A 16838-nucleotide genomic window follows, 5' to 3' on the forward strand; every position below is an offset into this window, starting at 1 on the left:
AATGCTTCAGACGCTGGACAGACATTTAGGACGTCAAACGCATTTATTGGATGCACAACAATAGCATTAGGCATTCAAAAAATTCGAGAAGAATATGTCTACGTTTTGCCTGACTATCAGACGAAGAGGATCAGATGCAGAAGAAAGCTTCACCCATTCGACAGGAGTTGAGTAAAACTTTTCACCAGGCAATTGGATACACGACTAATGTTGTCAAAATCGTGATCCGGTACGATCCTACTATCCGGATCATATGTAAAATTGAAAAATACCTCATTTTGTATGGGATCTGTAGAATCGTTTGTAGGATCGTAGAATCATACGATCCTATGATCCTATTGCGATTCTATAAAATTTTGCAAGTTTTAGAAAAATGAGGTTAAATTTTGTAACAAAATGAAAATATTTGGGGCAAGCTTATAATTTACGGAAGAATTGCAACCTTTAATTGCAATTGTGTGACAATTTTTGTCTCAAAAGTCCAAAAAAACACACTAAAGTCTAAAGATTCTCACGGGTCATACACTCATACGGCTTCAGGAATGAAAAAGGGCACCGAGAAAGACAAAGGGACTTTTCAATTTTCATTCTAGTATTCTACCAAAACCAAATTAGGGCATTTAATTCGGCAGAGGTGAACTGGGGCAATTTCTTCCCTATCTTCACTTGAAGCTTCTTTTCCATCTTGATTCCAAACATGGTTCGGTAGAGGTGAAGTGGTGAACTGGAGCAATTTCTTTCCCATCTCCACTTGAAGCTTCTTTTCCATCTTGATTCCAAACAAATTCGGCAGAGGTGAGGTGAGGTAGAGCCGCAGAGGTAAACTGGGCAGAGGTGAATTACAGGCCGTCTCCGTTGCTTCTCTCTCTCTGACCCTTTTTCTCCTTGCTCCTCCTGTGAGTTTTTTTATGAGCTTTGGAGTTGTGGAAAATTTGTTGTTTCTACAAAATTTTAGAGCTATCTCATAGCTAGAAAAAATTCACATGATCATTGTCTCAATGCTTGGCCATACTTGCTTCAAATTAAAGAAGTAAAACCCTTGTCACATCTCCCCAAGGTGTGGACGGCCTTAAAATTCATTAAACTCTGAAGGTTTATAAATCTTGAAGTTTCTGATAACAATTTAATAAAGGGATAATTTGGGAAACTTCCCCTCAAATTTACCTCAAGATCACTTAGCAGCCCCCAATTTCATGATTATATTGGCAAGGTTACTGCTTGATCCTCCTGGCCCATAGCGAGTTACCTTTAAATTTCAAGTAACATTAAGTTTACGTTAAGCCCAGAAGTTCTTTTCAAGTCTCTATTTCTGGTAATTTCGTACGTCTGATATAACTTGGCTATTTGCAGAGAATCACTATAGATTCACAATTTATAGGACCTAGCAGTATTTCCTTCCTTTTGTTTTTCGCCTTATTGTTTTGTGTTTGATGTATCTTTTTGTTGTGAATATTCGGGTATGTTATCTTTTTTGTTGCATTTGTGTCATTGAATCCCACTTTGAAATGGGTATGGCTCACCAAGGTGTAGCTTTGGGAAAACTGATATGGTATATTCAAAAGTAATTCAGTTTACTCTACATTTAAATTTCTTTTACCTGAAGTTTTGTTTGAGAGTTAATTAGACTATGCACGCTGCATTATGGATGCTGCTCTGTTGTACGTACAAGGCTTCTACTCTTGTGCTTAGCTTCTATTGATCTCTGCCTTCAATATTTGATTGTAGAAGGCGTCTACCCTTTGTGCTTTTCAATATTTAGGTTCCTTGTCTTTAATTGCAACGTAAACAAGTTTTTTATTGGGTTGTTAACTTGTTACCACTATGATTAAGGGTGTTAAAATTTATTTTATTACCTAACTATGAAATAATCATAGCTGACTTTCTTAGATGTATGTAATATGTTTGATCCAGATATCATGGCTGGTTCCTTATGAATATTCTAACATATTTAGCAGTGTTTAAATGTCTTCTTCCGCGTCAAAGAAACAAAGTAGAAAAAATGCACTGGGTGCTCGATCGAATCCTGGGTGGGATCATGGAATTGAAATTGATGCTGACAAAAAACAAGTTCAGTGTAAATACTGTGGAATTACTCGAGCAGGTGGTGTGTATAGGCTTAAACATCATTTAGCTTGTACACATGTAAATGTTGAACCATGTCCCGACGTTCCTGAAGATGTTAGAACACAAATGTTTGATTTACTTAGTGCAAGTTTTGAGGAATCAAGGAAAAAAAAAAACAAAGGGTTAGTACCATGTATGATTTAGAAGAAGAAGAAGGAGAAGTTAAGCAGCAGGCTAAGAAATGTTCGATGGAAAATTTTGTTGTGAGAAAACCTGGAGGGTCGAATGTAAGACAAACAACCATAAATAAGAAATGGAAGAAACAAGATAGAGATGAAGTTTGTCAAATCATGGTTAGGTGGTTTTATACAAGTGCCATTCCATTTAATGCTGTAAATAATCCTTTGTTTCCTTTAATGATTAAAAAATTGGAAGAAAATGGAAAAGGGCTTAAACCACCTTCGTACCATGAAATGAGAATGACATTTTTGAAAAAAGAGGTGAAAGAGACATTGAACTTGCTCAATACCTACAAAATAGAGTGAAAAAAAACTGGTTGTACTATTATGTCTGATAGGTTGTCTGACCAAAGAAAGAGAACAATGAACAATTTTCTTGTGAATAGTCCAGCTGGTACTGTGTTCTTATCTTCTATAGACACCACTGATATTTCAAAAACAACTCAAAAGTTATTTGAATTGTTAGATGGTATTGAGGAAAAAATTGGAGAGGATAATGTTGTGCAGGTCATCACCGATAATGCTTCTAATTATAAAGCAGCTGGAAAAATATTGATAGAAAAGAGAAAAAGATTGTTTTGGACCCCTTGTGTTGCTCATTGCATTGATCTAATGTTGGAAGATTTTCAAAAGTTTGATTCGCTCCACAAAGTCACAATACAAAAAGCAAAATCGGTGGTTACATATATTTATTCATGGGGTACAGTTATTAATTGGATGAAAGAGTTCACCAATGGCAAGAAGTTGATTAGGCCTGGAGTTACTCGCTTTGCTACTTCATACTTGACTATGAGACGTCTAAGCGAGTTGAAAGGGAATTTGTTTACCTTTTTCTCTTCGAGTAAGTGGAAAACAAGTACATATGCTAGGAGAAGAAAGGGAAAAAAATTGAAAGCATCATTTTCGATAATCAACAATTTTGGCCAAATATGGAGCTATGTTTAAAGATAGCTTCACCTCTCATCAAAGTATTGAGGATGGTGGATTCTGAAGAAAAACCTGTCGTGGGTTTTCTCTATAAAGCTATTGATCAGGCGAAAGAAGAAATCAAACAAAATGTGAACAATGTTCGAAAGAGGTAAATTTTAAATAAGTTTCCATATTAATTATAAATTCATTTTTAATTTCTATGTTGGATAGTAGAATGATTTTACTTTAGTTATTTTTTTACTAAACTCATGTTTATATGCTCGATACGAATCAGTATTTGCTATCATTGATAAAAGATGGGAAGATCAATTGAGTCATCCTTTACATGTCGCGGGTTATTATTTGAATCCTCAATTTCAATATAGTCCAAATTTTCAGTATGATGCAAATGTAAAACGTGGCCTTTATGATTGCATTGTGAAGATGGTTCCCGAATCCAATGAAAGGGTGAAAATTGATTTGCAATTAGATGATTTTCGACATGCACATGGATTATTTGGCCATGAGAATGCTGTACTAACAAGAAACAAGAAATCTCCTGGTTAGTTATTATTTAAACTTACATGTTTTTTTACCTTTAAAATCTTTATTAATTTGTTATTTATTTTAATTTTTTACAGCTAATTGGTGGGAATCTTATGGGGATGAATGTCCAGAGTTGAAAAATTTTGCCGTTTGAGTTCTCAGTTTAACTTGTAGATCTTCTGGATATGAGCAAAATTGGAGTGCATTTGAATTGGTAATAATGTTTTCATATAATATAATATTACATTCAATATAATATTTTGTTGAGTTTAAGTTTATAGTATAAATTCTTTTAATTTCAATAGGTACACTCCAAGAGAAGAAACCGTTTGGCTCAAAAAAGAATGAATGATCTTGTATTTGTGATGTACAACTTGAAATTAAGAGAGAAACAAAGACAAAAGCAACGTATTACGGAAGAAATTCCTTTTGAGGATTTGCCTTCAGATGATGAATGGGTGACGGAGAAAAAAAATCCAACTCTTCCAAGAGAGAATAGCTGGTTCCGAGTTTTAGATGATAATCCCATATGTGACACTTCAGATGAAGAGGGAAATGTAGATGATGAAATTGAAATACTTACAAGAAATGTGTAGAGAGCTTGTAAGTTTCTTTCTTTGTTTCAACTTAAGTATAAATTTTATCATCTTTTTTAGTTTTTATAGTAGTATTTTGCCGGTTCTCTTATTTTTAGTAACTTTTATTGTTATTGTTTATTTATTTAGATAATCATGAAGGTCGTGAAACACATGCCCGTAGAAGACAAGTTAATAAAATGAAAGAGATTCATGTTATTGATGAAAATGATGGGCCTTCGACAGAATTCGATCGTCAAGATGATGATTACCTTGATATGGTTCCCGAAAATGATGTTCAAATGGGAACTAATGATCTGGATACTAATTTAGATGGTGATGAAGATAATGCCGAAGATGGATCCCAACAGAATTGGGATGGCGAAGATGATTGGGAAAATACTGATTTTAATAATATGGATTATGGGGATGATGAATTTGATGAAAATGATTGGTTATAAATGAATATATTTTTGAATTGTTATGATGCTTGAAAATGATGAATTGTTATTATTTATTTTTTCATGTTTGTTTAAACTTGACAGATGACATTTTAGTAGTTAATTTTCATGTTGAAAATCTTGAATTTTGGAAGTTTAGACTTTTTAGTGTTTGTGGAGGTTGATGATTATTTTATATTTCAAATTATTATTGTGTAAATTGTAAAGCATTTGATTTTAAGACTTGAAATCATAATTTATAATTGTTTATGTTCTTTTTCTTTATTACTTGTCAAACACTAGGTTAAAAATGCTATATATTTATAAGTAAATTATTTATTTGATATCTTTTAGGGTGTACAAAATGGTATATGAATTTTAAGTTCATTAATTTAGTAAATTTAGGAACATTTGGTGGGATCTTACGATTCTACGATCCGATCCTGTGAAACTAAAATCGATCCTGTGTAGAATCTCGATTTTACAAACCTTGCGCACGACTCAGACGCATACTTGTTTTCAAACGTCTGAACCTTCTAACTGCTAGTTTCTCCTACATTTAATGTATGACCGTTTGAGGTGTTTTGGTAGCAATTTTTGAGTTCTACAAATATCATAAAGGTTGGAGGGGTTGAGGACTTTTGCCTACACTTTATACAAACTTTCTAGAACAACTCTAAGCAAGAATTGGTGTTTTGTTTGTACACTTATAGTTTTATATGAGGTGATAGTAATAACTTTTCAATTGTTAGTGAGTTCTCAAGTGAGTAACCTAGTGAAGTTTTACAAAACTTGTAGTAAAACTTTTTGACTTGACCAATGAGTGTTTGGGAGCAAAAAGTGATCCTTCCTTGTACAAAGAGTGACGCTCCCACTTCTCCCAAGGGTATCAGCAGGACGCCTGCCTAACTCTCGCCAGAACTCGATACCATTCTAGTTCAAACTTAAGAGTAAATAACCGATAATAAAAGTCAAACAGAAAGAAGTCGCTTCCATACACAAGTGTTCAATCTTACATCACAAGTTTTTAAAATACATCAACTTTTCCAAAATGTACAACTTCCAAAAGTCGTCTAATCAGTACATCCAAAACCCTAATCAGGAGACTATCAAGTCGGCTTCTCCACAATTCTTTCCATTCCAACTCCTGTTAAGGAAAATAAAGCTAATGGGATGAGCTAATACTCAATGAAGCCAAGAAAAGCATGCAAAATACATAGTCAAATAACAATAGCACTGATACGAAAATTAAAGCTATAACATTCAAGTAGTTCGCAATTAACAATAAAATATACTTGATAAGGATACGGGAGCTCTCAGGAGCTATATTTCACTTGCTCTGCCAAAGCTCGATCCAGTACCTCCACGAGTTGACACTCCGTCAACCGGATAGGTTATAAGTCCGTAGAACCCCACTTACTTCGCACTGCCGATCACCGTTACACCCCCTGCTCCGGACTCACACTTCTTTTATATAGGACGATACTAATTGAATATGCCCAGCGAGATCTCTCAAATAAATCAAACTTATGCAATTTTTCTCATGGTTCACCAAGTTTCACGACCAAACCCATGCTGGCTCGAGTCGCAAGGTCGACCGATGAGTTTGGGCGTCCCCCACTATTATAAATTTAAGTCAAGGAGATTCACTCCAATCGACATTGATTCAACCGTAGTATAATTCACTATTGCAACACTTCACTTTATTCACTTAGCAATTCACTTCATACAATTCAATATAATTCACTTAAAAGAGAACGAGTAAAAATAAAGTACACACTCGACTCGACACTTTCAAAATACTCAATTAATGAGAACAATTAAGTACGTGGCAACACTTCATACACTTGACACTCATTACTAGCCAAGGGCAAAATAAGAGTAAAGCGAGTAGTCAGACGAGCTCTTCAGCGTTTTCGTGACCATCTGAGACATGTACAATCATAATTATCTAGGTTCTCAACCAAGGTTAAAAGGTAAAACATTTTCTCACTATCCACTCTCAAGTCACTAGTTCGAGTCAAGTTAAAGAAGCTTTCTAGCTAAAACATTGGAATAATGTTCAAGAGAACTTGAAAGTCGTTTTTGATTCAAGTCGTAGCAAGTAAATCTCAATCCAAGAGAAAATACCGTTTTCCACTTTTGGCACGAAAATTGAGGAAAAAGGGTAAATGATTTTCATCTCCCAAAACTTCGAATCTCATGACCCAAAAGTTAAAATATAAAGAACGTTCACATTTTCAAACTAATGGGGTCCAAACTCGTCCAAAACTCCACTTATTTTCAAAGTAATTGTCAAGGTTAATGTTCCAAGATTCAAGTATAAAACTAATGCAATTTCCCAAGAATTACTCTAGTCAAAACGTTCCCTTTTTAGAATTCAAACTCATGGAAATCAAGGCCACAAGAATAGGGGTTGAAGTCCCAAATTCAAGTATAGAATAAAGTGTCATTAACCAAGAAAGTGGAACAACCAAGAAAGTGCGTTAAGAGAGGTTTAACCTTTGGCAACCAAGATTTGAAACGAAAGTTTAAATTTCCAAAAGGGACCGTGCATTCAACCATGAAACTACAACTAAAACAGTCCAAGAATCGTAAAGGAAGGTGGAAAGTTCTTTAAAATTGTATTTGTTTGAAATCAGAAATTTTCAGCTCAAAGTGACACTACTTCGAAAAATCGTATCTCGAGTTTCGTAAGTCAAAAAATTGAAAAATTTATACTGTTGGAAACTAGACTCAAAGCACTAAAAGTTCTTAGAATATACTTTTCCAAGATTCTAAACAAAAGGCATTCGTTTTTCAGTTCAAAGTTCCAGTTCCAAGAAGACAGGTTTGAACCAGTCTTGATTTTCAGCAATTTTTGGAAATTTGACATAATTCACAGAAAGCGAATCATGCTCTGAAATTTGTAACACAATAAGAGATCCAAACAAGGTTTCAAACACTATAAATGGAACTAAATTCAGGATTTTGAGCATCAAGATATGGCAGTTTAAAGTTGGCTGAAATTTGAACACTGATAAAAAATTTCCAGATTTGAAGAGCCATTTTGTAGCATCATTTGGATATCGAAAGGTTATCAAAATGACACCAAATTTGGTACACTTAATCTTCCCTATGTGGACTACCTCTCTATCAAATTTCACACAAAAACTCACGTGGAAAGGTAGTTAACAAAACTACCAAAATTCGAAAAAGTTTCAATGCCAATCTGCCCTCATGCTTTTCTTTCTTTTCCAAACGTTTTGCACAATGAAATCAACCCCAATTCGGTCTAATTTTGAAACCAAGGTCCTATAAATATTTAATAAACATTTGATGGGTAATTGACATCAAAATTTTGGAAACAAAACATCCCGAAACAAGTCAACAAGAAAGGAAAGACTTTCTAGTTTCCAGCTTTGTTGCACTTTCGAAATCAGACCACATCTCACTCAATACAAGTTCAAATTGGGAATGGTTGGTGGCGTTGAAAACTAGTTTCAAAATGCTACATTTTATCAGAAAGAGCTTTTTCCAAAATCAGTTCACAAGTGAGAGAAATTCAAGCCACAAGATGCAGTTTCTCCATTCCTCTTGGACAGATAGTCATAACAGGGCAGTCAAATTTGTTAAATCACTACGGTTCACCCAATTCGAACTAGCATATACATTTTATACCGTTGGAAAGCTACGAATGTCTAGTTTCAAATGCCACAAACGATACTTGATTTTGAATTTTGTACAAAGAGGTACTATTCGGCTGCCCAGATCACCATTTCCAGATTTCTTTCTTTTTCGAAAACTCTAGTTTTGAGCAACCAATTGAAATGATTTTTGGTAAAGACTTTGTACACACAATATACAACACATATCACTCAATTTCACAGCTAAACAACCAACAAAAATTCGACATACAAGCAAGATAACCACAGGACAGTTTCGGCCAGCTCTCATGCACAGCTTGTCCTCGATTTTTCCTTCACTTTCTAACCGTATTCATCTCAAATAACACATAAACAACCACAATCAACTAATTATACCTCAAGTCAGCTACCTATAATCCACCTCAAGACCACTAGCCTAAAGATTAAAGCAAGATAAAATGGGTCTCCTCAAGTCCTCTACCTATTTCTTGCTTAGGGTTGTAAACCCATACAATCTAAGCTTGATTCTTGAAGAAAAATGGAGAGATTGCAAGAGTTGAAGTTTACCTCTTGAACCCTAGATGGCACCAGAAATTTTCACCAAAACTCCCCAAGAAATTTCATGAGATGATGTCTTTCTCCAAGCTAAAGTTGATCTCCAAGAGATTTTGAAGTTGGATGCAATTTTGAAAGTGAAATGGAGCAAGATAAAGCAAGATGAAGTGAAGCTTTCTTCCTCCCTTTCCTTGGGTGTTCGACCGAGACTATGGAGAAGAGAGAGAGTGTGTTTTGTGATTTGAATGTTGGTGGATGAAGTGTGTTAAGGAAGCTAAGTCCAAGGTGCAATAAGTCAACTTTGAATAGTGCTCAAATAGTGAGGTGCACTACCACTTTTCTCTCTTATTTATTGCACTAGTGCACTAATCTTTCAATGTAATTCCTTTAACGCTGTAATTATTCACTCTTAATAGTTTAGTATAAATTTCTCAAATCTCCACTTAGTTTTTTTGACGCGAAATACGCGAACTTTCGACTCTGGCGCGATAAAGCGAAATTTTTTTGAACTCATTCACTTCTAATCTCTCAATTAACTTTTCTTAGTCTACTAATGATCATTCTTAATTCTTCAAGATTATTACACTCTTAGATCGAATATTATCTCGAAAAACGTGTACTCGTTATTCCTTACTAAACGAACCTCTGAAAATTAAATTTGCTAACGGAACGTTTTAAAAAATTTAAGTGAGTCATTGTTCCATGTAAATGGATTTAAAATGCTTGAAATAAATTATTTGGAGAAAACGGGTGAATAATTATTTAATTAAGCCAGAAAAATAAGATAAGAATAAGAAAATTTTCGGGTTCTCACACAAACTTAGTGCAACTTCGTCAAATTGAAGAAGTTTTTTATTGAAGAATTGGACTTCAAATTGGATACAACTTTGTAGTCCATTGATTTGCTCATTTTCTCTTATATATTTACTTGAGTTTTTATTACTATTTCTTACTTGTTATTTATTGATTATCATTTATACAAGTGATTGATCACTTAGAAAAACTTGATAAATTTAAATTGTGGATCGTTTGCTTTAAACCAAGTTAAGTGTTTAATCAATCTAATTCACCGTCCCTCTTAGGTTGCTTCAAGCCTTTACACAGCTAATTCTACTGGCTACAAGAATTATAACAAAAGTAAAAAAAAAGTCTCTTTTTGAAATGATGATTATAAAAAAAAGGAAAATTTTATAAATTTGAGAATTGCTTTCAATACAACACATAAGAACTCTAATTATATTTTGACTTATAACCAATCCATTCATATCGATAGACAAGCATCATTAACCAAGTTATCAATTTTATAATTTCAATTTAAACAACAATCTTTTGATTTAATAAAATGACATAAAATGAAGATATTGTACTTGAATGCCTTCTTTTTTTGTTATTGATTATTTTAAGTTATAGCAAAGGCACCTATTAAAGCACCTAAAAGTGATAGACAAGCATCATTAACCAAATTATCAATTTTATAATTTCAATTTGGGTTATTATTACTTTACTCTTTAACGTTTGGTGTCACTATCAATTTCTCTCTTAAAGTTAATTTTTAGTTATTTTAACCCCGAAACTAACAGTCAAACTTAACAGAATTTATTAATTCAAGTGATAAGGCATGTTTAGCCTTTAAAGTTATTTTCACTTTACTCCCAAAAGCTATAATGTTATTATCAATTTACCCACTAGAGTTATTTTTTAGATAATGTACCTCACCATTAAACCAACTTAGTAAGTTAAAAATTTTTAGAAAATAGACCCTCTTTTTGTATAATAAAAACAATGAAAAATTTAGAGTGGCTTTTCTCCTTTTTAGTATCAAAAAAAGTCATAGCATTAATCTTTTTCTTCTTATTGGTAATCTTATTAATATTGAAAAAATAGAAAAATATTGAGTGGGAGAGAGAGAGAGAGAGAGGGAGAGAGAGGGGTAAAGAGAGCTCAAATCTTTTTAAATACAAATAAGAAATAATTCAATATTTTTATTATTTTAAAGTATTTTACTTTTCGATTTACTACCCAATTCTAATCCTAATCCTCAGGATATTAAAATAATATGATAATATTAGATTTTTTTCTTATTTTATTTCCTTGCAAAATCTAATTTTTTGTCTCCTTCTGTCCTATCCCTTTTTCTTTTTCTAATATTAATAAGTGTGAAAAAAGAAATTTGTGAAAACTCTTTTATTTTTATGTGTTTGGAACTCTTCGAGTGAAAAAAAGGAAGAATAACCATTCCAACTTTTCTATTTTTAATTATATATAAAAAGGGTAAATACATTTACAAAGTTTTGAACATACTTGTCAGATTAACGATAGGGTAAAATACCTAGAAAATAATGTTAAACAGTAAAACAATTGTATCACTATAATTTAAACGGGCAAAGTGATAATAACAATGTAATAATGCTATAAAATAAAAGGCTTTTTGACAAAAATTTGTTAACATGCTAAGTTGAGTTATCTATGTGGTGAAGTAACTACAAGATAACATTATGGGGTAAATTGATAGTAGTGATATAGTTTAAGGAGGTAAAGTGCTAATAACCCATTCAATAAAATGACATAAAATGAAGATATTATACTTGATTGCCTTTTTTTTTTTTTTTGTTATTGATTATTTTGAGTTATAGCAAAGGCACCTATTAAAGCACCTAAAAGAGTTATTGAAGCAAATTCAAATGGGAAAAAAATTTGGTGATAAATAAAAATTAATTTGTTGACTGATATTTATGAAATTTTAATCCAACATCTAGTTTGGTGTTGAGTCTAATTAATATCGTACTATATTTGGAATAATATTAATTAGTGAAATAAAAATTTTTTTATGAACCACTTAAGTAACTCTATCCGACATACTCTAAAGTTGATATTTCTTTGCAATACTTTGGATGATTGATAAAACATCATAGCAAAAATAATCATGACGTTTAGTTTATGGTATTTATGCTACAACTATAAGGTAAGAGTTCAATAAAATATAGAATAAAGATATACAAACAAAAATCAAACCCCAAAGAAAAGGCAGAATAAATTAGATTGATGACTAGCACCTATTCTAGACAAACTTAGATCTAACCCTAAAAAAACTATAAGAAAATCATGCATTCATCCAGGTATCATATACATTGTGTGTGTGACGACCCCAGCTTCCTCTAGGGCGTACCCAAAGGTTTAACAGACCACCTACCCAACTCTCGCCAGAACTCAATCACGTAATCGAAATTTACCAAATATTAATCTCAACAATTACAACCTTAGATATATATATATATATATACACAATCATGGGCATCAAATAGCCATACAATCTCTGAATACAATCAAGGAGTTAAATTTACAAAATAAAACCAAACAAGCCCATTAGAGAGCTAAGGATTGCCTATGCGAGCAACTAACAAAACTTAAGCAAAGTTTATGTCTTCTCCAATTCCCACTCTCACGTTCTTACCCTTGTAAGGAAAACAAATTTATAGAATGAGTTAGAAACCCAGTGAGGTTCCAAGAAAACATGCAAGTAAACTAGCAGGCATAATATAATATATAGCAAAGCAGGTAATCAGATAGATCATGCAATAATGTACAATAAAGATCACATTCCTATCAAATGATATAGTCTGCTCTCAGAAGCAGGTACCACGGCAACTTGTCCAGGGTCCATTGACTCTCCGTCAACTATGGAATTATAGTGTCCGTAGATCACCACTAAACGTCAATCTCCGTCTACCAATCATCCCCCACCCCGAACTCGAACACCAATCAAGTATCCAGGGTTCGTCAATCTCCTCGACCAATCCCTTGCCGGTTCGATTCGACTAACTAGCCCTGGGTTGGGCTTATAGCCCCAAGTAATCAAGTATTCAAGATCTGGGCTCCACGTGTTCAAGTATTCATAACATGGGCTTAAAGCGCCAAGTATTCAAGTATTTACGAGTGGAGTCGTTGGCTGTCATCCAACGCTCATGCAGGTAATGATTGGAGCCGTTAGCTGTCACCTAACACTCCGTATCAAGCATGTCACGAGTTCAAGTCATGAATTCAAGTCATGAGTAAACAGGTTAGGAATTTTGTCCTTTACCCAAGGTTACCCAACTTACCCGACCACTCTAAGGCTAGTCTCAAGGAAGAGATCCAACGAGAGCTCATTTCAGCCATTACCGACCTACATTCATGCATACACATGAGTAATCCAAATTCCCACTTAACCGACGTCTTAGATAAGGGTCCAAGGGCTTAGTTTAACTGCTCCAAGAAGATATATAACCAGCCTACAATCATGCACATGTACATGCAAGTTCGCATGCAAGATCAAGTATTTCAAGTCAAGATACATGTCACTTATAAATCAAATTGCTTGTACATGCATGAACAAGATATCAAAAGTTTAGTCGAGATCGGTCAAGTGCGATAAAGTACACACTCGCTTAAGAAATGACAAATCAAGTGCCTAGCAATTTTAGCAACAAGTAGCATGGAACATGCAGTTGGAACACTCACCACTGATTCTCAATCTTTACACTTCAAACCCTGGTTCGTTCTCTCAAGTCCTGTGGTCATATAAGCTATCAAGAGTCTATCCATTTCGTGCCAATATAAATACAAATTATGAATTTCCAAGCTTCACTTAGCCAATAAAATAATTTGTAGGTTTAACCCCCGTATAGCTTTCAAAAGTGCACAGTTTTTCTGTTCAAATCTGGGAAAAGAAACCTCATGCATGATCGATCAATATTGCAAGCATGATACAATGCAAGAACATGTTGGCTATAGTCAAGACTTGTAAAGAAAACGGGACAAGACTTTCAAAGTGCAAAGTTGGAAATGTCCGACTAGAAAACGATTTGAAGAAAACTCATTTCCTTTTGCTTAAATCTCTTATTTTGGCTCAACACCCACTCACATGTTAAAATCAAGGCAAGTATCTTAGAATGTCAAAATCATCATACAAATTCCGGTAATAAAACTAACATTCTAGCCCACGCTCATCCGGCCAACCAAGCACAACTTAGTAACACTTAACCCCCAATTCCTTCATCTAAACTTCCAAGTTTACCCTTACCTTCATGACAAAAACACAAGAAATCACGGCTACCATAACATGAGACATAAAGCATATGTTCTTGACAAGGAAAGTTATCGTAATCCCACATATATGTAAAGCTTGAAACTAAGCTATGGACTACACTTATTGTATCTCAACTCTAACATACATATACGAATCATGGTTTTGGCAAGTGCCAGCTCGGACAAGGGTAACAAGAGGTGCAAGAATAAGTCAAAAGAGCTCTCCCTCTCTCAAACAACCATTCAAGCAAAAGTTCACCAACTTGTCCAACCAAATTTCTCAAATTAATCCTCCAATTTCAACCATATTTTCATGGCAAAGTTACTAACAATCAAGATCACATGTTATAGGGTAAATAGTCTACGTTCTAGGCAAAGAAAGCCATCAACTTTACACATATATAAAGCTCTAACTAAACTACATCAAAGCTGGAAATTTGCACCTCAAAGCTGGGAATTTTCATATCAAAGCTAGAAATTGCATACCAAAGCTTGAACATCTCCTATTAAAGCTGAAATTAAACATTAAAGCTGGAAATTCCAATATAAGCTTGAAAATCATGAAATTTTCCATAAAAGTCATGCATTTTTCACCCCAAAGCAACATATATCAAGTAAACTCAAAACCTAATAGAAACATCCAGTAGTTCATCAAGTAAACTTAGGAAATCATCATATATCAAGAAAACCAAGTAGTTCCTCAAGTAAAACTAGTAGATTATCATATAAACATCAAGAAAGTTAGGTTTTCTAGCAAAGTTTACCTCCTAACCTCCAAACCCAAAGAAGACAAGCAAATCAAGAGGGATGCAAGATTTTCTTCTTCCAAAACTTCACCAAAAGCTTCCCTTCAAGCTTACCTCAAGATTTATTGGAATGGATTAGTGTTTTTCTTTGGATTTCTCATGGATCAAACAAGGAATCAAGGCTAGAAAATGGAAGCTTTTCTCTCCCTTTCTCCTTTCTAGTTTCGGCCAAGGTGAAGGAAGAAATGAAGGAATTTTGGTGAAAATGCAAGATAAAGACCAAGGAAAAGTCTTGGTCAAAGTCTTGGCAAGACTTCTTGGATAGCTGACAAGTAGCACCCATCCAACCTAAGTCTATCTCTTTGTCTCTCTTCACTAATTCATATTGTTTTCCTTTAATTCACTCTTAGCGCTTCTAATAACATAAACCCTCTTATAAAAATACCCGTTTTTGGTTCACTAAATTTACTATGCACCTCACTAGTGGGTCCCACTTCCAAAACGTACTATGAACTTAACATGGACTAATATATAGAAGAAAAATGATAAAAATCTTGACTCACTTATAAAAATATTTAGAAAATTGAGGCAATAAAGTAAAGTAAAGAAAATGTATTCAAATAAATAAAATAAAAATAATTTTCGGGTCCTCATAGTGTGTATGGTGGATGGATTATGAAGAGTGTGATGAGATAAAGACAAAATTGAAATGTCATAGTCCATAGGATTTTTCTATTTGTTATTCAACAAATAGAAATTAGTTTTTTTTATTCTGTTAATTTCCTTTTTAATTGTGATATTTATGTCCAGAACAAGTGAGGTACAATCATATAAATATTTTTTATTTTGTCAATATGAATATATTAACCATGGTCGACTGTAAAATGTCCCAAAAATGAGATATATTTTATTCCAGCAATAACGAATCGAATGTCTTCTAAATAATTATGTATTAATAGGATTATTTTTTCAAAATGTAGGAAAACAAAATAATTGAGATTAAGTGATTATTGACCGATAAAAAGGGAAAGTGTACCTGTGACCAATCTATGAATGTTGACTTGGTCACACTAAGTACACTTTTCTTATTTTCATTTTTTGAAATTAAGCTTTGGGTGCTTACAATTTTTCAAAAAGAGATGAATATTTTAGAAACCCTTAAAAAATCTATACAAAGCCTTAACCTTTTGTACATTATAAACAATACAGAGTAGATTGATCAAGCGTTTATGCGTCCTTTTGTAATCAACTGAATATTATAATACGTAGTAAGCATTCTAATACGTAATAAAATTAACATACTTCAAATTTTCTCATCTAATAATAAAGGAAAATTACCTTATAAATTTGACACATATGAATTTGCCTGAATAGATAATTTTGTAATCATATGAAAACCTTTTTTTTGGGATTACTTGTAATTTACAATTGTAGATTCCATACTCTATTTTATGACCAATCAAGAAAATTTCTAAACCCATACTTGGTAGAACAAAAACTAAGATGAAGTTAGATTAAACTTACATATTGGGGGACTTAAATCCAAAACCTCTAACTCTTAAGTCAAATTAGAGCAAAGCTTCATTAAAATGAATAACTAAATGATTTATGACTGATGGTATTATCGATCCAATAAGACATAGTATTTTTAGGACTTCATAGAAAATTACCAATTTTTAGGTAATATATCCAAATAAGGAGTTTCTCAAGTGCATTATAAAGTAATTATGCATTTGAAAAAAAAGTATTATCTTAAGTATGGATGCACTATATTATTGGTTCAAAACAACCTAAGAGAGTAGGTGAATTAAATTGATAAATATTAACGATTTTAAAGAAATTAAAAGAAGTAGAAAACAAGTAACTCAAATTAATGAACAATTATGCCATTAAAAAAATGAACAATTACGCACACTAAAAAAGTACAAGCTCAAAGTACTTCATAGCAAATAAGGCAATCTAATGAACATAACATTTGTTTCAAAGTACAAGCTAAAATATCTGGCTAATTTTGTTTCTGTTAGTTTAGTCAAAACACATTTAGAACTTCTAAGAAATTCTTACATAAGAATTG

General features: G+C 33.2%; 3 long non-coding RNA genes across 4 annotated transcripts; 1 reads left to right on the forward strand and 2 right to left on the reverse strand.

Moving 5' to 3' along the window:
• The first annotated feature begins 521 nt into the window (after window positions 1–521).
• LOC113723505 (uncharacterized) lies at window positions 522–4562 on the forward strand. 2 transcript variants are annotated; one of them, XR_011839903.1, is made up of 5 exons: window positions 522–3381; window positions 3612–3774; window positions 3854–3972; window positions 4064–4361; window positions 4484–4562. It is a non-coding gene; the product is annotated as an uncharacterized lncRNA (long non-coding RNA). The 2 variants fall into 2 exon arrangements; XR_003457043.2 differs by having other exon boundaries at window positions 3657–3774.
• A 1176-nt stretch (window positions 4563–5738) lies between these two features.
• On the reverse strand, window positions 5739–9203 carry LOC140036008 (uncharacterized). The gene is made up of 2 exons (XR_011839904.1): window positions 8967–9203; window positions 5739–5920 (listed from the first exon to the last, which is right to left on the reverse strand). It is a non-coding gene; the product is annotated as an uncharacterized lncRNA (long non-coding RNA).
• Window positions 9204–12213: 3010 nt separating this feature from the next.
• Window positions 12214–14986, reverse strand: LOC140036009 (uncharacterized). Its single transcript, XR_011839905.1, has 3 exons — window positions 14783–14986; window positions 13452–13501; window positions 12214–12406 (listed from the first exon to the last, which is right to left on the reverse strand). It is a non-coding gene; the product is annotated as an uncharacterized lncRNA (long non-coding RNA).
• Between the last annotated feature and the right edge of the window lie 1852 nt (window positions 14987–16838).

Source organism: Coffea arabica, chromosome 2c, assembly GCF_036785885.1.
Source record: "Coffea arabica cultivar ET-39 chromosome 2c, Coffea Arabica ET-39 HiFi, whole genome shotgun sequence".
NCBI classification, from domain to species: Eukaryota; Viridiplantae; Streptophyta; class Magnoliopsida; order Gentianales; family Rubiaceae; genus Coffea; species Coffea arabica.